The following is a 19,441-nucleotide window of genomic DNA, read 5'->3' on the forward strand; positions in this document are numbered from 1 at the left end:
CCTGAACAAGGGCTCAGTTTTGGGCTCCTCAGGTGAAGCAGGACAGGGATCTGCCGGTCCAAGGGAAGGCTACAAGGATGATGAGGGCACTGGAGCACTGCCTGGTGAGGAGAGGCTGAGGGCCCTGGGGCTGCTTAGTCTGGAGTGGAGAGGACTGAGAGGGGATTTAATAAATATTTATCAATCTCTGAGGGCTGGGGGTCAGGAGGGGGGGACAGGCTCTGCTCACTGCTCCCTGGGATAGAACAAGCAGCAGTGGATGAAGCTGCAGCACAGGAGGTTCCAGCTCAGCACAAGGGGGAACTTCTTGACTGGAAGGGTCCCAGAGCACTGGCACAGGCTGCCCAGAGAGGTTGTGGAGTCTCCCCCGGAGCCTTTCAGGGCCTGTCTGGATGTGTTCCTGTGTGCCCTGAGCTAGACTATGGTCGTGCTCTGGCAGGGGGGTTGGACTGGATGATCTCTTTGGGTCCTTTCCAACCCCTGACATGCTGTGAGCCTGTGCACACTGCAGAACCCAAAGGCCATGCATGATCTGCATTTATCACCACACCAGGGGCTTTTCCTGGCCCTTCCTCTTTAGCTTTGCCAAATAAACACATTCTTGCAACCAACAAGAGCTCCTCCAGACGCGGCTGTGTAACTGGTGCACTACCACCTTAACAAGTTCACCGAGCGGAAGGCAGGCAATAGGCAGAGGGCAGAGGCATGTGCGGGATCATGGCTCATTTCAGCACGGCAGTTTCAGGCAGCTACCTGCCGCAGCAATGGTAGGCAGCGCACGATGCAGGCAGCAGGCGGATCTCCGACAGCAAGCCTGGAGTGGCTGAACAGCAACAGCGCGCAGAGCCCTCACACACACACACACACCAACGCGAAAGGAACGGCCACAGAGCTTCTTGCTGCTCCAAAAGCCATTGCTGCAAACACACGAAATCCCTCTGGGAGCAAAACCACCCGCACCCTTTCCCCTTTCGTACGCTCAAGTCCGAGGGTAGCAACCGAGTTCTGCCTGCTCGCCGGCCAGCGTGGACGACGAAAGCCGAGAGCAGAAGCAAGGCAGAGCCGAGCCAGAGGAATCCCGACATCTCCCTTCTGGCTAGCGGCTCGAACCGGGGAACAGCCCTCGCTCCTGGGTGTTGTCCCCTCTGACGCTCCTCCATCGCCACCTCCCTACCGGCTTAACAACTAGTGGGTTTTGTCACGACGGGCACAGCCCAACACACCAGCGGCAGTGCCACTGACACCAAACCAAATCAATACGCCTGAAGGAAAAGCCAGAGTCACGCCCCACAAACGCACCGCACCGGCGCCCCCCGGGCAGCACGCCCTTCCCCGAGCCACAGCGCTGCCAGCAGTGTCCGCCCCAGGAGCGGCCACGGAGCCCCTCCAGCCAGGCGGGAGGGGGTGTCAGGGAAGGAGAGGACGGCGAGGAAGACAAGGGGCACAGGCGGAACCCCACAGGCGGCCGCCCCCTCGCCTCCCGGGCATCTCGGCGAAACCCCGATCCGCCGGACCGAGGAAGGGCCGCGCCCGCGGGCGCTGCCCCCTCCCGCGAGGGGCGGCGAGCGGACACGCTCCCGGCCGGGTACCGCAACCTCGCCCCTTCGGCCGCCGGCAGGCCGGGGACACCTGGGCATCGGGGCGCGGCGCCGCCCGCCGCCGGACGACACAGCCCCGGACCCGAGCCCGCCGCGGCCGCTCCAGGAAAGGGCTCCCGAGGGGTCTGCGGTGGGGGGGAAGGAGGGAGGGCGGCGGCCGCCCGGCGGAGGCGCGAGCAGCTGGAGCCGCGCGGCTGGCCGGTGGCGGAGGTAAGGGGGAAGGAAGGGAGGGAGCGAGCCCGGGGCCGGGGGTGAGGCGCTGGGCTGCGTGCCGCAGCAGCAACAGCCTGGCGGCCAGGAGGTGACAAGTGAGGGCAGCGGAGGGCCCCGCACAGCTCCCCTACCTCCTCTCCGGCGCTGCCGCTGCTCGACTCACACCCGGCGCGGACTCACTCGCTGCTGTCGCCGCCGCCCCCTCACTCCGCTCCCCCTCCCGCCGCGGTCCCTCCCTTGCGCGGCGCTCAACCAACACCACTGGCCGTACAGCCCCGCCCACCAATCCACACTGACATTTCCTCCCACCAGTAGAAAAGTAGAGAGCAGCGTTGGGCCACGCCTGCATTCCCCCTCGACCAATCGGAGCTAGCTATAGTCCCGCCTCCCCCCCCCGCCCGCGGGCACCGCTCCCACCCCGCCACCGCCCGCCCCGCGGCAGGTTCGGTTGCCTCGCAGCTGCCGAGCAACGGGTGCGGGGCCGCCGGTGGCAGCGGGGTTGGGGGTCGAGTGAAGGGAGAGGTAGCGGGCGACAGCCGAGGGTGGGTCCGGCTGCAGGATCAGAGAGCGGCACACCTGAGTGACCGCAGTAGGCACGAGTGACGCCTCCGCTGCCGGCGGCGCGGGCAGGTGGAGGTGCGGAGAGGCGGGCGCCGGGGCAGGGTCGTGAGGGACGCCGCCCCCCCGCCCGGGGAGAGGGACAGGTGGTTTCTCCTTCGGGGGAATTGCACCTAGCGGATGAGGGTTTTTCTTCTCCATTGTGTTGGCACGGAAGCCGGTGCCCGCCCCCGGCACGCAGAGCCGTTAGTCACCCGTGTGCGGAGCGGGAGGGGGTGCAGAAGGGCCGTAGGAACCACCGCCGCTGCCGCCGCCTTCGCCGGATGGGTGGAGAGACAGGCTCGGGGGATGTGAAAAATCAGAACCTCCTTTTTCTTCCCGTTTTTCTTTTTCTATTCCTTATTTTTTTCCCTCCCCCTTCTCAGATCAAGTCCCGAAATGGTGAAAACGTCTGCAGCGCCCAAGCGCTTCTCCCAACTTAGCCAAACCCATGAGCTCGGCTCGCAGGCAGCGCCGCTGGTGCCCGGCGAGGCCTGCGCCGTGCAGCTGTGCTCGCACCCACCGCCAGCACAGACCACGGCGGAGGCCGCTGGCGGCTGCCGGAGGCACCGTGGCGGAATGCAGCTCCACGGTTGATGGATGCTCGAATTCCAGGTACAAATCCAGCCTGGGTGCAGAGTGGCGTTGAGAGTAGCTCCGAAAAGGGGGTTTTGGGGGGTGTTGGTTGATGGAGAAGCTGAGGGAGCTGGGGGTGTGCAGCCTGGAGGAGGAGAAGATTCTAGGGGGACCTCGGAGCTGCTGCCAAGAGCTGAAGGCATCCTGCAGGAAGGCTGCAGAGGCACTTGTGCTGAGGGGGGCTGCAGACATGGAATGGTTGGAAGCTGAGGCAGAGCAGCTGCAGACTGGATCTTGGGAAGTTCTTCAGGAGGTGCAGACTGGATCTTAGGAAGTTCCTCAGGACAAGGCTTTAAACCATCCCCCCTCATCCTACTGCTAGGCACCCTTGTGCAAAGTCCCTTCCTCTAGGGTCCCTTCAGCTCTTGGCAGGCAGCTCTAAGGTCCCCCTTGGAGTTTTCTCCAGGCTGCCCCCCCCCCCCCCAGCTCCCTCAGCCTGTCCTCATAGCAGAAATGCTCCAGCCCTTGGTCAGAGCTGGCAGAAGTAGACTGGTCCTTGGGTGGAGGGCGGAAAATGCCTTCCATAGCCTATTCAAGGGGGCCAAGGGGCAATGGTTTGGAGCTGAGCAAGAAGCTGTTGAGTGTGAGGGTGCTGAGAGCCTGGTCCAGGCTGCCCAGGGAGGCTGTGGCTGCCTCCTTGCTGGGGGTGTTGCAGACCAGGCTGGAGGAGGCCTTGAGCAGCCGAGTGCAGCTGAGAGGTGTCCCTGCCTATGGCAAAGTTTGGAGGTGGTGGAGTTGCCGTCCCTGGAGGTGTTGAAGCAAAGCCTCGATGGGGCATTTAGTGCCATGGTCTGGTTGATGGGGCAGGGCTGGGTGATAGGTTGGCCTGGATGAGCTTGGAGGTCTCTTCCAACTTGGTTGATTCTGTTCTATCTCTGAAGTCCCTTCCAACCTGAGCCATTCTCTGCTGGGGCTGGGCTGCAAATGGGAACTGAAGACAGTGTGTGCACTGCTGCTGCTGAAGATGCAGAGAAAAGAGGTGGCAGTAAGAGGAAGATTTAGACCTGAGCATCATCTCCCTGAAGGAGGTGGGGGGTTGGAACTGGCTGAGCTTTGAGGTCCCTTCCAACCTGAACCGTTGTATGATTCTAAGCTATCTAAAGTGACTTCATCTCCCATTTTCTTGGTCTGCTTCAATGGTTGCTTTACATTACAAAAGTGTTCTGAAGCCCACTGGGCACAACATGCTGTAGGACTCAGTGATGGTGGAGTGCTGAGACTCTAACCCTACCCAAAAGTACATTTCTTTTGTAAGGCTATGAACCTTCAAAAAGCTCAGCAAGAGAAAGGTAACAGAACTTTGTTAATTGCAGGGCATAAAAATCAGGCTCCTCATTTCCCTTTGTTGTTCCACACAGACTGTACTCTGTGAGCCTTGGGGCACCTGAGTGTTGTAGTTTGGATCTGGGCTGCTCTCTTGAAGTAAATGCTGTCATCATCCCTGCTCACAGTGCTTTGATTCACAGTGTGGTGTGGTGGTGGATGCAGATAAACTGCCAGAGGTGCTCAAGGGAGTGCACCTAATGCGTTCCAGCCACAAATGAGCACTCAGTGGTAGTCAAACTCAACTTGTCAGGACTGCCTGAAATGTGCATGGCTTAGAGCTCAGGCCCTTGGCACCGACTGTTGTGCTTCACAGGTCTTCTGCTAGGCCCTGGTGCTCATCAGTGTAATCAGAGGCATGGAGTTTTATAGTTCAGAAGGAAGGTTCCAGAAGGCTGGGAGCACCTCTGCTATGAGGGCAGGCTACAAGAGCTGGAGCTCTGCAGCCTGGAGAAGAGAAGGCTTGGAGGAGACCTTGGAGGGGCCTTCCAGGATCTGAAAGGGCTGCAGGAGGGTTGGGGAGGGAATACTGACAAGGTTTGGGAATGAGAGGAGGAGGAGGAGGAATGGGTTTGAAGTGGCAGAGGGGAGATTGGAACTGGATGTTAGGAAGAAATTCTTTGCAGTGAGGGTGGTGAGACACTGCCACAGGTTGAGGGTGCTGAGACACTGGCACAGGTTGCCCAGGGAGGTTGTGGAGCACAGAATCCCCCAATGTGATCTTTGATCACATTGGGTGCTTCTGTGCTCCACAACCTCCCTGGAGGTGTTCAGAACCAGGTTGGATGAGACCTTGAGCAACCTGTTGTAGTGGGAGGTGTCCCTACCTATAGCAGGGAGGTTGGAACTGGATGATCCTTGAGGTCCCTTCCAACCTACACCATTCTCTGCTGGGGCTGGGCTGCAAATGGGAACTAAAGACAGTGTCTGCACTGCTGCTGCTGAAGATGGGGAGAAAAGAGGTGGCAGTAAGAGGAAGATTTAGACCTGAGCATCATCTCCCTGAAGGAGGTGGGGGGTTGGAACTGGCTGAGCTTTGAGGTCCCTTCCAACCTGAACCGTTCTATGATTCTAAGCTATCTAAAGTGACAAGTGAAGGATGCTGGTGGCAGGCAGTCAAACTGATATCTGAAACTCCATTGCATAAAAGGGTCTGCCAAAGCTCCCAGTTTGTGTGGGAATCTTCCCATGCTGTTGTGTCAGGAATGCATCCTCCGTAGCCATGAGGACAACTTGATCTACCTGCCGGGAGGTTGGAGCGAGGAGGGGGCAGCCTCTGCTGCTTGATGACAACCACAGGAGCAGAGCAAATTGTTTCAAGCTTCAGCAGGGGAGGCTCAGGCTGGATGCTAGGGAATTTTTCTGCACTGGAAGGGTTCTCAAAGCTTGGAATGGTCTACACCAGGGTAGTGCTGGAGTCCCCATCCCTGGGGGTGTTCCAGCAGGCTGTGGAGCTGGTGCTTAGGGACATGGTTTAGTGTTGACCTTTCAGTGCTGGGTTGAAGTTTGGACTGGATGAGCTTGGAACTCTTTTCCAACCAGCTATATTCTGTGATTCTGTGAAGTTCAAGATAGGACAAGGGTGGAGAATGTGCTAGCAGAGGTTCCACTCCAGATCTTGTTGATGGCTTTTGTGGTCCATAACTCCTTCCAGGGTACTGGTGAAGAATTAAGATAAAGGACCTGGTGATGCTTTAATGCATTCAAATAACTAAATCAATTTCCTGTAACATATGCTAGCAATTAAACCCATTTTTTTCTATCAGTGTATCTTGTCACTTTAATATGAGGCTAGATTGTAATTGATGTAGTACTGCCTGAGTTTGCATCAGAAGGCATAGACAGAACCACTGCTGGGGCAAAATCCGAGTGGAGGAATGGACTTTTTGGTTATAACTTGCACAAAATCAGGTTCCTTTTCCTGTAGTTCTCAGGAGTAACCAGTGTCATGTACTCACATGGTGTAGGGACTCCTTTCACTGAGATCAGCAGGCAGCTGGGTGCTGGCTGCAGGCAGAGCAGTGTGGGCAGCAGGGCAAGAGAGGGTATTCGACCCCTGGACTCTGCTCTGCTCAGACCTCACCTCCACTCCTGCCTCCAGTGCAGCTGTCCCCAGCAGGAGGAGGACACAGAGCTGCTGGAGGGAGGCCAGAGGAGGATAACAAGGATGCTGCCAGGGCTGGAGCAGCTCTGCTGTGAGCACAGGCTGAGGCAGCTGGGGGGGTGCAGCCTGCAGAGGAGAAGGCTCCAGGGGTACCTCAGAGCTGCTGCCAAGAGCTGAAGGCAGCCTGCAGGAAGGCTGCAGAGGGACTTGTGCTGAGGGGGTCTGCAGGCAGGCCAAGGGCAATGGTTTGGAGGTGAGGCAGAGCAGGGGGAGAGTGGAGCTGAGGGAGAAGCTGTTGAGTGTGAGGGTGCTGAGAGCCTGGCCCAGGCTGCCCAAGGAGGCTGTGGCTGCCTCCTTGCTGGGGGTGTTGCAGGCTGGCTGAGGCCCTGAGCAGCCGAGCCAAGTCCAGAGGTGCCCCTGGGCATGGCACAAGGGTTGGAGCAGATGCCTGAGGTCTCTTCCAGCCCGGCCATTGTGTGACTGTGTGACTGGCAGTGCTCCACAAGAGCTCCCTGCAGGAGAGCTGAGAGCATGGAGCAGCAGCTGGTGTGCCCTGTGCTTGTGAGGCAGAGAGAGCCCTTCCAGGAGGGGTGGAGTGGCAGTGCTGTGTCTGCAAGCCACAGCTACTGTGTCTCGTTTAAGAGGACCTGTTTAGGCTATGCAAAGTGGCAGCGCTCTGCAGCTTACCTACTCCCTGCCTCTTGCTTTAAAAATAGGCTCTCTCTGCTGCTGAGCCACCTGCTGCATTCTCCTCTTAGGCACTGCCACTGCCCTTTCTTCTGCCTTCCTAAACATATGTGGGTAGCTTGCTAGATACTCATCCTCCTTTCACAGAGCCAAGACTCAGCCTAATTATAACCTGCAAGATCAGAATGTGACTGTTTTGACTTGCAGAAGTGGAGATGAATAATTAAGTTGTTGACATTGGATTTGTTTAGCTCTCCTGAGCTCAGTCCACTTCCCACTGTGTGTGTGGTGATGCTGATACCCGATGGAGACAACCTGCCTGTACAGGCTGTGGTTGGCTTTGTGTTTTCCTGCCAAGGAGGTGGACTTGGAGCAAGAGAAGCTCACTTCTGTGGTTCCTTTCTGCTTCTGAAGTCAGGGTGTTTATAGCATTGCTCCATGCCAAGAAAATAGCACACAGAAGCGAGTTCAGTCTGCTTCCTCCCAGCCTGCTGTAATGTAGGCAGCCTGACATTCAGAGCAGGGCACATCCTTGTCTCAGTGAACTGAGCAATACCTCCAGCAGTGTGCCACATCTTCAGCAGTGACCTGGCTGAGAGGACTGAGTGGACCCAAGCAGGTGTGCTGAGGATACCAGACTGAGGGCAGTGGCAGACAGCCTCTCCTCAGCCTCATTTCAAGAGAGATGTTGAGGTGCTGGAAGGTGTCCAGAGAAGGGTGACAAAGCTGCTGAGGGGCCTGGAACACAAACCCTATGAGGAGAGGCTGAGGGAGCTGGGGGTGTGCAGCCTGCAGCAGAGGAGGCTCAGGGCAGAGCTCACTGCTGTCTACAACTCATTGTAGCCAGGTGGGGTTGGCCTCCTCTCCCAGGCAGCCAGCAACAGAACAAGGGGACACAGTCTCTAGTTGTGCCAAGGCAGGTCTAGGCTGGAAGTTAGGAGGAAGTTGTTGGCAGAGAGAGTGATTGGCATTGGAATAGGCTGCCCAGGGAGGTGGTGGAGTGGCTGTGGCTGGAGGTGTTCAAGCAAAGCCTGGATGAGGCACTTAGTGCCATGGTCTGGGTGACTGGCTAGGGCTGGGTGCTAGGTTGGACTGGATGAGCTTGGAGCTCTCTTACAACCTGCTTGATTCTGTGATTCTATGATTCCTCATCAGGCAGTGATCCAGTCCCTTCATCATCCTTGCAGCCCTCTGCTGGAGCCTCTCCAGCAGATCCCTGTCCCTCTTCAGCTGGGGAGCCCAAAACTGTACACAGTATTCAAGATTCATCTCCCCTCTGGAGAGAGGCTGAGAGCCTTGGGGCTGTCTAGTCTGGAGAAGAGAAGGCTGAGAGGGGACTGAGCAATGGCTATCAGTAGCTGAGGGCTGGGGGGCAGGACACAGGTGCTGAGTTAAGTCTCAGGGACCACATCAACTTCACTGCTTGATCCCCCCATGGCTCTCTGGTGCCCATAGCCATGCTGGCAGAATGCAAACAGGTTAGACAGGATAGCTTCCATCTTTCTCCAGTGATTGCTTGCTTTCAGTCAGCTTTGTTGCTGGAGCATTGCCATGAAGAGCTTCCCAAAGCATGTCCCCTTTCATTGCGTTTGCTCTCTTTTTCCTCTCTGACTTCTCCCTCATGCTCCTTTCTCCCTTGGCTGCATTTAGACTTGACTTAGCTACTCTTGTTTTCACCCCAAGATCCCTAGCATGGGGCTCTTTTTGACCTGCCAACCAAGAGAATATGTTTCCACAGGGAAGAAGATTGACCTTTTCCCTCTGGAAGAGCTGGGATTTCTTAGCTGCCTTATTGAGCCACTCCTGAATGGGGAGCTCGTGGCAGGGCTGTTAGCATCTCTCCACTGAATCCCCAAACTTTATAAACCAGTGAGGGATGGAATGAAGTTATGTTCCACTGTACAGGAACTTCAGTTCAGCAAAAGAAGCTGTAACTTGGCTTGAGTGTGGTTTTGACAAGGGAGAAGATGTGTCTGGGGTTTTGTAGTCTGATTAGGTTCTAAAGCACTGATGTAAATACAGCAGAGAGAGAGAGAGGTCACACAACAACAGCAACTCAGTTGAGATGTTACAGCTTCTACCTCTTGTCATGTGTTAGCATCACTGTTGTACTTAAACAGCCCTAGAGTCATGGAATCAAACAGGTTGAACAAGACCCTTGGGGCCATCAGGTCCAAGCATTCACCCTACTCTGCCAAGGTCACCACTAAACCATATCCCCAAGCACCACATCTAAAGCAGCTTGAAACACCTCCAGGCATGCTGACTCCACCGTCTCGTTGGGCAGCCTGTTCCAGCCCCTCACAGGCTCCTTCCCCTGAGGAAGGGACCCCTGACCTCAGGATGTCAGGGATTGGAAAGGACCCAAAGAGCTCATCCAGTCCAACCCCCCTGCCACAGCAGGACCATACAGTCTAGCTCAGGGAACACAGGAACACATCCAGACAGGCCTGGAAAGGCTCCAGAGAAGGAGACTCCACAGCCTCTCTGTTCCAGTGCTCTGGGAACTTCCAGTCAAGAAGTTCCCCCTTGTGCTGAGCTGGAACCTCCTGTGCTGCAGCTTCCATCCACTGCTGCTTGTCCTATCCCAGGGAGCAGTGAGCAGAGCCTGTCCCCCCCTCCTGACCCCCAGCCCTCAGATACTGATAAACATTGACTAAATCCCCTCTCAGTCCTCTCTTCTCCAGACTAAGCAGCCCCAGGTCCCTCAGCCTCTCCTCATCAGGCAGTGTCCCAGTCCCCTCATCATCCTCCTTTGAACTCTCTCCAGCAGATCCTTGTCCCTCTTCAGCTGGGGAGCCCAAAACTGAGCCCTTGTTCAGGTGTTGCAGGACAGAAGTGTTTAAATCATCCTGTCCATTTCCTCTGTTGCCTGTACTTAAACTCACCACTCTCTTCCTCCTAATGTCCAACCTAGACTTCCCCTGGCTCAGCTTCAACTCATTTGCTCTCATCCTCTCAGTGCTTCCTTGGGAGAAGAGACCAGCACCAACCTGACTCCAACCTCCTTTCAAGGAGGAAGAACATCTCCTCTCAGCCTCCTCTTCTCCAGGCTAAATGCTTGTCAGCCCCCACCTGCAGTCCTGGGAGCAGCTCTGCAGCCCCCAGCACAAGCAGGACATGGAAGTGTTGGAGGCAGTGCAGAGGAGGCCACCAAGATGCTGAGAGGGCTGCAGCAGCTCTGCTCTGAGCACAGGCTGAGAGAGTTGGGGCTGTGCAGGCTGGAGAAGAGAAGGCTTGGAGGAGAGCTTGGAGTGGCCTTGCAGGGTCTGAAGTGGACTGCAGGAGGGCAGGGGAGGGACTAGTGACAAGGTCTGGTAATGAGAGGAGGAGGAGGAGGAATGGGTTTGAAGTGGCAGAGGGGAGATTGGAACTGGATGTTAGGAAAGGGTTCTTGAGAGTGAAGGGTAGAGAGACTGGCACAGGTTGAGGGGTGGTGAGAGACTGGCACAGGCTGCCCGTGGAGGTTGTGATCTTTGATCACACTGGGTGATTCTGTGCTCCACAACCTCCCTGGAGGTGTTCAGGACCAGGTTGGATGAGACCTTGAGCAACCTGTTCCAGTGGGAGATGTCCCTGCCTGTGGCAGGGAGGTTGGAACTGAATGATCCTTGAGGTCCCTTCCAACCTAAACCACTCTCTGCTGGGGCTGGGCTGCAAATGGGAACTGAAGACAGTGTCTGCACTGCTGCTGCTGAAGAGGGGGGGAAAAGAGGTGGCAATAAGAGGAAGATTTAGACCTGAGCATCATCTCCCTGAAGGATGATGATGAATTATTAAGGCAGTGCATGGCAAGGGTAAGGGAACAGATGCTGCAGCAACCAATATGTGGCATCATGAAAATTCAGATGAGGTTTTTAATATGCAGATAAAGGCAAAAAGCCTTTGACTAGAAATGCTGGGGGAGAGAAAACAAAACAGTCTTGTCAAGAGGGAAGCAGAATTTAGCTGTGAGAAAGAAGATGGAGGTTGGAAAGTGCAGTGAAGTGGCAGGCTGGTTGGTATTTGTCATGGTGACTGCAAAGGAGATGCAACTGGAAATGTTGTTTCAAACAGAATTGGTTTTGGGGTCATGTCCCTGAAGAACAGATCTGGGCCAGATTTGATGAGGCTTTCCTTGGAATAAACAGGCAGAGCTGGAGTGAAAAGATGAATGTTCAGATTAATAACCAAATCATCCTAGAGTTAGATCATCATAACTGCTGGAGGAGGGTTTTGAAAGACCTCCAAATGGCAGGAAATGCAGGGACAGATGCCCAGAGGGGAAACAAACAACAAAGGGACAGGCAGGGAAACGCTGGGAGAAGGTTTCAGTGACGTGGTGTTGTTTATCATAGGATCAGAGAATCAGGCAGGGCTGTGAGGGACCACAAGGATCAGGCAGTGCCAACCCCCTGCCATGCCCAGGGACACCCTACCCTAGAGCAGGCTGCACACAGCCTCAGCCAGCCTGGCCTCAAACACCTCCAGCCATGGGGCCTCAACCACCTCCCTGGGCAACCCCTGCCAGGCTCTCACCACTCTCCTGCTCAACAACTTCCTCCTCACCTCCAGCCTCACTCTCCCCACCTCCAGCTTTGCTCCATTCCCCCCACTCCTGCCACTCCCTCACAGCCTCAAAAGTCCCTCCCCAGCTTTTTTGAAGCCCCCTTCAGATGCTGGAAGGCCACAAGAAGGTCCCCTGGGAGCCTCCTCTGCTGCAGCCTGCACAGCCCCAACTCTTTCAGGCTGTGCTCACAGCAGAGCTGCTGCAGCCTCTCAGCATCCTCCTGGCCCTGCTCTGGACACCTCCCAGCTTTGATGCTGTTCAGGATGAAGGAGAGACATAGGTGAGAGCAGATGATGATGTGTCTCAGAGGAGAAGGCTCCTTTCCAGAGCTGCTGGGCTGAGAGTGGAGAGGAGGTGTGTTTAGTGAGCTTGGAGATGGGAAAGAGGAGCAGAGCTGGCTGTAGCTGCTGAGAAAAGGGGACCACATTGGGTGATTCTGTGCTCCACGACCTCCCTGGAGGTGCTCAGGACCAGGTTGGATGAGGGTCCCTAGTGGGAGGTGTCCCTGCCTATGGACCTGGCTGAGCTTTGAGGTCCCTTCCAATCTAAACCACTCTATGAGTTGGTTGTTCAGGCTCAGGAGCCTCAGCAGGCTGCAGCCCTGCTCTGATTTCTAGGAATGACTTAAGAGAGGAGGAGTTTGCAGGCTCTAAACTAAACTCTGACGACTCTGTTAGCAGCTGCCTCTCTCTAGCTGTACATCAGCTTGCTGAAAGGATCTTTTCAATCTTGTGAAAGCCTCTTCACTTTCTGATGTTGCTTCTCACACACATCCTCTTCTATTCCCCTTTTAGCTTCAGTCCTTCCTCGTTTGCCATGAAGGCGTTTCCAGGAGTGTTTTTAAGTAGATGTTTTCAGTTTGTTTATTTCCCCCTGTCCCAATTCACTGTTGGCTAACAGCTGAAGGTTTCTCCTTGACCAACATTGTGTTTCAGAATAGAATAAAATGGGTTAGGTTGGAAAGGACCTCAAGGATCATTCAGTTTCATCTCCCCTGCCATAGGCAGGGACATCTCCTACTAGAACAGGTTGCTCAAGGTCTCATCCAACCTGGTCCTGAACACCTCCAGGGAGGTTGTGGAGCACAGAAGCACCCAATGTGATCTTTGATCTTTGATCACATTGGGTACCTCTGTGCTCCACAGCCTCCCTGGGAAACCTGTGCCAGAGTCTCACCAGCCTCAACCTGTGCCAGTGTCTCACCACCCTCACTCTAAAGGACCCTTTCCTAACATCCAGTTTCAATCTCCCCTCTGCCACTTCAAACCCGTTCCTCCTCCTCCTCTCATTCCCAGACCTTGTCACTAGTCCCTCCCCAGCCCCCCTGCAGCCCCCTTCAGATCCTGCAAGGCCACTCCAAGCTCTCCTCCAAGCCTTCTCCTCTCCAGCCTGCACAGCCCCAACTCTCTCAGCCTGGCCTCAGAGCAGAGCTGCTGCAGCCCTCTCAGCACCTTGGTGGCCTCCTCTGCACTGCCTCAAACACTTCCATGTCCTGCTTGTACTGGGGGCTGCAGAACTGTCCCCAGGACTACAGGTGGGGTCTGAGGAGAGCAGAGCCAAGGGGCACAATCCCCTCCCTTGCCCTGTGCCCACACTGCTCTGGCTGCAGCCAGCACAGGGTTGTGCCTGGGCTGCACTCACCCTGCAGGCTCCTGTGGAGCTTTGCATCAGCCCAGACCCCCAGGGCCTGTTCCTCAGGGCTGCTCTCAGCCATTCCCCACCCAGCCTGCAGCTGTGCTTGGCACTGCACCCACCCAGCTGCAGGACCTTCCACTTGGCCTTGTTCAATGCCATGAGCTTGGCACAGCTCTGCAGCCTGCCCAGCTCCCTCTGGATGGATTCCTGCCCTCTAGCAAGTGACTGTGCCACACAGCTTGGTGCCATCTGCAGCCTTGCTGAGGCTGCACTGATTGCTCTGCCCATGGCACTGACAGAGATGCCCAACAGCACTGGTGCCAGCACTGACCCCTGAGGGAGCCACTTGGCACTGCTCTCCAGGTGGACATTGTGCCCTTACTCACCACTCTGCCTGCCACCAGCCAGCCCATTCCTTACCCAGCACTGCTGCACCCATCCCCTCTGTGTGTTGCCAGCTTGGTGCCCAGGATGACCTGGGGGACACAGGTCCAGATAGAATCACAGAATCAGTCAGGTTTGGAAGGGACCACAAGGATCAGGCAGTGCCAACCCCCTGCCATGCCCAGGGACACCCTGCCCTAGAGCAGGCTGCACACAGCCTCAGCCAGCCTGGCCTCAAACACCTCCAGCCATGGGGCCTCCCTGGGCAAGGTAGCTGCTGTCAGAGCTCCCTCAGCTCTCAAACCACACTAAGTGGATCACTCTTTGAAGCAGAGCTCAGCACTGTGTGTTTGAGGAAGCAGCAGTGGCTGGGTGGAGAGCAAAGACCTGTCCCCAGGACTCCTGCAGCAATACAGAACTAGCAACAGGAGGAATTAAACACCAACACACACCACGAGCAGTGTAGCTCATGGGGCTTCAGCATTTACTGTCAGGTGAAAAACCCAACTCTGGAGGTGCTCTCCAGCTACCAGCAGAAGATAACAACAGCTTTTCTCCTCTGTCCCTCCCTCTCCAGAAAAAGCCTTTCTCATGTCCAGGTAGATGATGACAAAGGTGTTCAGCATCTGTTGGCATCAACAACTGGTGCCAGCACTGCCCCCTGAGGGAGCCACTTGGCACTTGTTCTCCTGCAGGAGCAGCCAGGCCACCTTAAAAGCAAACCACATTCAGTCAGAAACACTGCAGAGGTAATCTGGCAGGCGTTCTGCTTTCAAGGTACAGCAAGAAATGCACAGAGGGGAGCTCAGATCTCGCTCAGATGATGCATATGTGGGGTCCTGAACTTGATGGGAGGCTCCATCAGAGAGCAGCCCTCAGAAGCAGGGTGACTGCTGCTTATGGTTTAGAGTGTCCCAGAGGGGCTTCCCTGGTGTGATTCCAGCTGCATCCAAGCCTGGCAGTGAATAGTTTGATTCCAGACGAGAAACAAAAGCAGAAGAGGGGAAGAACCCAGTTGTGGCTGTGAGGACTGACACTCTGTGCTGCTGGAAATCTGCGAGCAGGTTTCTGTTCTCTGAGGACCACTCCCTGGTGAAACTGATGTTATCCTTTCCCCCTAGCCTGTGTGGGAACTGCTTAGGCTGCAGTGACATCTACTGAAGGAAAGCACAAAGAGCCTTAGTCACGCAGCAGTGGCCTCTTGTATGTGCAATCAGCAAGGCTCAAATGTACTTTTACATAACCAGAGGCTCCCTATTTCTCCCTTCCCGTGTTTCAGAGCTGTTCTGAGCTGGTTAGTCCTCAGCACCCATCTAGCAGAGTGACTTTAAGCAGCACACAGCTCACTGATGGATTCCCCTGCTGCTTTTGTCTGCAGACACTCAGTTCCTGAAAGGTTGCTTTAGTTTGTTCTCCACTTGCAAAGGGATGTGAGGGGATTGTTGCTTTCTCACTGACCAGAATGTAGGGGCTGGCAGCTGTGCATGGTGCTCAGACAGAGCTGGCTGCAACCTGGGTGCCTTCGTGGGTGGGAAGGGGTGGACAGGACAATGACAGTTGTCACTGCTGTTGAAGTAAACTGCTTGCCTTTGAGTTACTTCTGGGTAGAGCACATCTGGGGGTGTCAGTCAGAGGTTAACTCAATATGAGCTGCTTGCAGCTCGGAAAAGTCACAGGCTCACAGCATATTAGGGGCTGGTAGGGACCCAAGGAGATCACTGAGTCCAACTCCCCTGCCAGGGCAGGACCACACAATCTAGCACAGGTCACAGAGGGACACATCCAGACAGGCCTGGAAAGGCTCCAGAGAAGGAGACTCCACAGCCTCTCTGGGCAGCCTGTGCCAGGGCTCTGGGACCCTTCCAGGCAAGAAGTTGCCCCTTGTGCTGAGCTGGAACCTCCTGTGCTGCAGCTCCCTCAGCCTCTCCTCCCAGGGCTGTGCTCCAGGCCCCTCCCCAGCCTTGCTGCCCTGCTCTGGGCACCTTCCAGCACCTCCACCTCTCTCTGCAATGGAGGAGCCCACAACTGGACACAGCTCTCAAGAGGTGGCCTGAGCAGTGCTGAGCACGGGGTGGGCAGAAGAACCTCCCTTGTCCTGCTGCCCACACTGCTCCTGAGCCAGCCCAGGATGCCATTGGCTCTGCTGCCCACCTGGGCACTGCTGCCTCCTCTGCAGCTCCTCTCTCCCAGCACCCCCAGCTCCCTCTCTGCCTGCCTGCTCTCAGCCACTCTGGCCCCAGCCTGTAGTGTTGCTTGGGGTTGTTGTGGCCAAAGTGTAGCTCAGTCTCCAATGGAAGCAGGATTCCTGCCTGCACTTCCACCCTTCTGCAGCCGATAGCATTTTGCCCTTTGAGTTGCAAGACCCTCCTGGAAGGGACACCTCCAGCAGAAGAAATCCCATCTGTATGCACATGACAAACTATCAGTGAGCTGGGGAGGGGGGGAAAGAGGCATAAGAGAGCTGCAAAATGTTGCTTGGTTGAGATGAAGACCTGGAAACACTGATGGGAAGGTTTTGTGCTTCTGCTTTTCTCCTACACTGCTTTCAAGCCTCCCAGCATGCAGCACCTCCAGCCTATAATTAAACCAGCTTGCTGCTATTTGCATTTGCATGAAAGGAGCCTCTTCTTCTAACACACCACTCTTAAATCTGCTCTTTGGTATCGAGTGAAATTTAATTTCAGGGCTTTCATCTCTGCAGATCATTTAACTCTTAACAGCTCTTTAGCCTGAACCTCTCTCTGCTGCTCTCAGCGTGTGGGTCTCGCTCCCCCTCACCTCTTGTTTCTTTTCCCCGTTGTGTGATCACCTTTAAGCCATTCCAAAGCTCTTGCAAAGGCAGAAGCCTGATTTTTTTTGCTGTCACAAGTTCCTTACACGTTGCTCTGAAAAATATGTCTGGGGCTGAAAACCCAGGGAGGGGGAAACAGCCTTCCAGCTGCTTCTTACTCAGCTTGTTCTGCACAGAGGATCACAGCCACCCCTGGAGTGCTGGTCCAGTGCTGGGCTCCTCCATTGCAGAGAGATGCTGAGGTGCTGGAAGGTGTCCAGAGAAGGGCAGCAAGGCTGGGGAGTGACAGGACTGGGGGGAATGGAGCAAAGCCTGAGGTGGGGAGAGTGAGGCTGGAGGTGAGGAGGAAGTTGTTGAGCAGGAGAGTGGTGAGAGCCTGGCAGGGGTTGCCCAGGGAGGTGGTTGAGGCCCCATGGCTGGAGGTGTTTGAGGCCAGGCTGGCTGAGGCTGTGTGCAGCCTGCTCTAGGGTAGGGTGTCCCTGGGCATGGCAAGGGTTGGCACTGGCTGCTCTTTGTGGTCCCTTCCAGCCCTGACTGATTCTGTGATTCTAACACTTACCTTAGCCTGCAACTTTAACTAACAGCCCCAGAGGCTGCCAGTGATTCCTTCCCATCACTGAGCAAGCTGGAAGCTGGAGGTAGCTGCTGATGACACACCTTAAGCTCCAGGGAAGGTGAGTGCTAAGCATGGCACAGGAGTTGTGGAGTACACTAAAAGGATTCAGTTCCATACATTCTGCCAAGCAGGCCTTGAGAGTTCTGGGAGGAATGCCAAAGGGATGCTGGTGGGTGAACATTTCTGCTCCATCTTGTCCTTGACTGCAGGCAAAGAGAAGTGTTGTTGGAGGAGGATATTTTTAGACAAGGTTACCCTCTCTTTGTTCTCCCTTTTCTTCACATGGGGTCATGTTAATTACTGGAGGAGGGGGCAGCCTCTGCTGCTTGGTGCCAAGGGACAGGAGCAGGGAAAATGGTTCCAGGCTGCAGCAGGGGAGGCTCAGGCTGGATGCTAGGAAATATTTCTGCACTGGAAGGAGTCATAGAATCATAGAATCAACCAGGTTGGAAGAGACCTCCAAGCTCATCCAGTCCAACCTAGCACCCAGCCCTAGCCAGTCACCTACACCATGGCACTAAGTGCTTCATCCAGTCTTTGGGATGTTCTTAAAGCTTGGAATGGTCTGCCCAGGGCAGTGCTGCAGTGCCCATCCCTGGGGGTGTTCCAGCAGCCTGTGCAGCTGCTCCTGCTGAGGGACGTGGTTGGGTCAAGGGTTGGACTGGATGAGCCTGGAGGTGTCTTCCAGCTAGACAGATTGTGTGACTCTGGCAGCACTCAGCAACAGGCTCATGCTCTTCTTCCCAGTGCTAACCTTGGCAGTGCTTCTGAGTGAGTGCACTCTGCCTCTGAGTGAGCATTTGGCATGTGTGGAAGAGGGTGAGGAAGGAACATCAAAGATAAGTAAGCACTACTCAAGCTAATAGAAAGCACAAGAGAGGAACCACACTGGCACAGCTGAGGCTCTTGTTCCTGGCCTGAGTCAGCTCCTTGGCTTCTTTGCCTGGTCTGGGCAGCTGGCACCATTCTGATGTTCCTGAAGAGTGAAGTCCCCTCCAGAATGCAGGCTGTGGAGCTGGTACTGAGGGACATGGTTTGTGTTGTCCCTTCAGTGCTGGGTGGAAGGTTGGACTGGGTGAGCTCTTCCAGCCAGATAGGTTGTGTGGTTCTGATTCTGTGCTTCCTGATTCTGTGCTTTGCATCCAGTTCTGGGCTCCTCAATTCAAGAGAGATGCTGAGGTGCTGGAAGGTGTCCAGAGAAGGGTGACAAAGCTGGGGAGGGGCCTAAAGCACAAACCCTATGAGGAGAGGCTGAGGGAGCTGGGGGTGTGCAGCCTGCAGCAGAGGAGGCTCAGGGCAGAGCTCATTGCTGCCTGCAGCTGCCTGCAGGGAGGCTGTAGCCAGGTGGGGTTGGGCTCTGCTGCCAGGCAGCCAGCAGCAGAAGAAGGGGACAGAGACTGAAGCTGTGCCAGGGCAGGTCTAGGCTGGATGTTGTTAGGAAGTTGTTGTCAGAGAGAGTGATTGGCACTGGAATGGGCTGCCCAGGGAGGTGGTGGAGTGGCCGTGGCTGGAGGTGTTGAAGAGGAGTCCCCATCCATGGAGGTGTTGAAGAGGGGTCCCCATCTGTAGAGATGTTTAAGAGGAGTCCACATTCCTGGGGGTGTTTCAGAGGAGTCCCCATCCCTGGAGGTGGTTAAGAGGAGGCTGGATGAGGCACCTGGTGCCATGGGTTAGTTAATTAGAGGGGTTAGGTGCTAGGTTGGACTGGATGACCTCAGAGGTCTTTTCCAACTTGCTTAATTCTGCGATTCTGTAATCTCCAGGTCCCCTCCAACCTGAACCATTCTGAATCTATGAATCTGAATGAGCTACTCATTTACAAGAAGAGTCTGCCAAAAAGAAGTCACTTTTATCCCAGCAAAGAGAGAAGAAAGCCCTCCAGAGTCTCCAGGCAGTGGTCTGACAGTGACTCAGTACTCCACATCTCATCAGTGCATTACCCAAAGCTGTCCTTTGCTTGTCACAGCCCAAAAAAGCCTTTGTCTTGTGCAAAGAAAAAGACATTTGAGCATTTCTAAGTGCAGCTTTGAGACCAACACTCACACCCCCCAAAAAAAATATTTGCTTGAGATAAGTGTTTTGTGCCAGAACTATCTGAGGTGGAAAGAGCACAAGAAGCCAAGCAGTGTGTCTCTGGTGGAGAAAGAAATGCCCTGCAACTGCCTTGGCTGCCAGTGGAGGTTGTGGTGTTGGAACAAAAGACTGCATTGAGACAAATGCAGTCCTGGAAAGTGATAAATGTCTAAGGTCAGCTGCACTCTTTGCAGGCAAATCATTTTTCTTTCCTTAGCTACTGACATCCTTCATC

General features: G+C 55.3%; 1 protein-coding gene and 1 long non-coding RNA gene across 4 annotated transcripts in view; one reads left to right on the forward strand and one right to left on the reverse strand.

Moving 5' to 3' along the window:
- CDKL5 (cyclin dependent kinase like 5) overlaps positions 1-2,042 on the reverse strand; it is a 130,384-nt gene extending 128,342 nt beyond the window's left edge. For 2 of the 3 annotated variants that reach the window (XM_064152067.1, XM_064152065.1), the window contains exon 1: positions 1,943-2,042. The gene's annotated coding sequence lies outside the window, so the exon portion shown is untranslated. The remainder of the gene's footprint in view (positions 1-1,942) is intronic. The other variant, XM_064152066.1, reaches the window with a different exon arrangement.
- A 223-nt stretch (positions 2,043-2,265) lies between these two features.
- On the forward strand, positions 2,266-19,376 carry LOC135179926 (uncharacterized). Its single transcript, XR_010304190.1, has 3 exons — positions 2,266-2,353; positions 2,795-3,023; positions 18,897-19,376. It is a non-coding gene; the product is annotated as an uncharacterized LOC135179926 (long non-coding RNA).
- The last annotated feature ends 65 nt before the right edge of the window (positions 19,377-19,441 follow it).

Source organism: Pogoniulus pusillus, chromosome 12, assembly GCF_015220805.1.
Source record: "Pogoniulus pusillus isolate bPogPus1 chromosome 12, bPogPus1.pri, whole genome shotgun sequence".
NCBI classification, from domain to species: Eukaryota; Metazoa; Chordata; class Aves; order Piciformes; family Lybiidae; genus Pogoniulus; species Pogoniulus pusillus.